Source organism: Gracilinanus agilis, chromosome X (assembly GCF_016433145.1).
Source record: "Gracilinanus agilis isolate LMUSP501 chromosome X, AgileGrace, whole genome shotgun sequence".
NCBI lineage: Eukaryota > Metazoa > Chordata > Mammalia > Didelphimorphia > Didelphidae > Gracilinanus > Gracilinanus agilis.
Genome location: NC_058136.1, coordinates 25,234,507 through 25,236,313, shown reverse-complemented (window position 1 = coordinate 25,236,313; position 1,807 = coordinate 25,234,507).

The window sequence follows — 1,807 nt, the reverse complement described above, 5'->3', positions numbered from 1 at the left end:
TCAGGTCTCCACCTCCCCACACTAAAGAGAACGGCCCACGTTGCAATCAGCTAGTTCCAAAGCTGGAGCAAGAGAGGCCCTTAAATTGTCTGACAGTGGCCGCCCCGAGCCGAGCCGGGCTTGGCAGAGCCCCTGGATCCTCGCACTTGCCTTTGATTTGCAAGTCTGGCTTTCCCCGGGTCTACGGAAGCCTCGGGCCCTTTGTGGTCTGGTCCAAAGGACTCGGGATCCGGCCCAGGGCTACCTCCGGAGAGCTGCATAGCTAGAGAAGATGCAGAGGAGAGTTAGCCCAAAGGCCACCTCGTTCGGGTAGCCCTTGTTACTTCCCAATTGCATTATGCCATCTCACGCAGACTTGGAGTTCCTAATTGCCAGAGTCTGTTCCGTTGTCGAGGAGTGCCTTTTTCCACGGTGCAGCTGTTACCTATGGCGGAGAGGAATCTCACCTCACACAGATGAGCTGCACAAATACTCCTAGTGTTCGGGAGAAAGCCCTTGGTATTTCCTTTAAGAGGGCTGTTTCATAATGGCTTTCACATTCCCTATAGCAAATGTTACCACTGCTGCCCACTCAGTTTCTTCCTCTAGGTTGTTTTTAATAGGGCGGGAGAAGGGGGGGGGGTGCCGCGGGGAAGCCTTATTTTATTTTATTTTATTTTATTTTATTTTATTTTATTTTATTTTATTTTATTTTTTTGGCAAGGTGTAACACTTAACTGTGTTTGTGAAGACTGTAGCACTAGCTGCACCAGCTAGGGGAGGAATTGGAACTTCAGAATGAAATATAGGCATCTGGTGAAAGCAGTAGGGCTGCACCCGGAATGATAGATAGGCAAGTCCCTCACACATGGAGAGATGCCTGCCGCATTAGCTCCTTAGAATGGAGTGGGACTGCACTCCCACAGAGTGGGTGCCTTTCTGTGCCCCTCAGGGCTGCATGTGGAGAAAGAGGACCTTGAAACAACCAGTGGCTCTGGTTCACGTTCAAGGAGCACAGTTCAGCCAGCATCCAAAGCCTGGTGGCAAAGCCATGGCTTGTGGCAGCTTTAGGGTTCCCAGGTTTAAACAGAAACCATTGCCTGCTCCCAGATAGACTTCATTCTGCTCCTGGAGCTGCTGGGGAATGCTGCTAAGTAGACTGGGCAGAAGGTGGGATTCCACACAGAGCAATTAAAAGAAAAGTCCTGGGCCCGGTTTTATTCATCTCTGTGTACTCTCCCCCATTCCCCCCATACACAGACAAGTATCTGGCAAGGGGCTTTGCCCGGAGTAGGCCTCAATAAATGTTTGGTGCTTGGGGGCAAGAAAAGGAATGAGTTAGGAGTGATAGTCACCTAATCCCATAAAAAGAGGCAGCCGATCTCGTTTGCCAAGCACCTACAACAGCAGGGGCTGGGGCAGAATAAAAGAGGAGCTTGTGCCAAGGATTCTTTTTGGAGCCGGCCTGGAAATGCCCACGGAGATCCCCGAACCACTTTGGGGCTTAACCCTCCTGTCCCGCCAAGCCTTTCTCCTTGTTTATTTCTTCTGTTTTACCTCGGTTAGTGACTGGCAGAAAAATTAACTTGTTTGAATTTTACTCTTTCTCTCTGACCCTTCCTACCCCCTAGTGGACTCGCTACCAAACCGAATGGGTAGAGGGAAGAGGCCTAGATAATTCACACATTGGCTGCCTCAACCCCGGATAACCAGAAGCCTACTTACTGCTCCAGCTTTTCTGATACTGATCATGACAATGAACTACTGTCAAGCAAGAAGCGACTTTCCTTAGCCGGTTCTTCCCTTGGCTGGCGCCTTACTCTGCCGC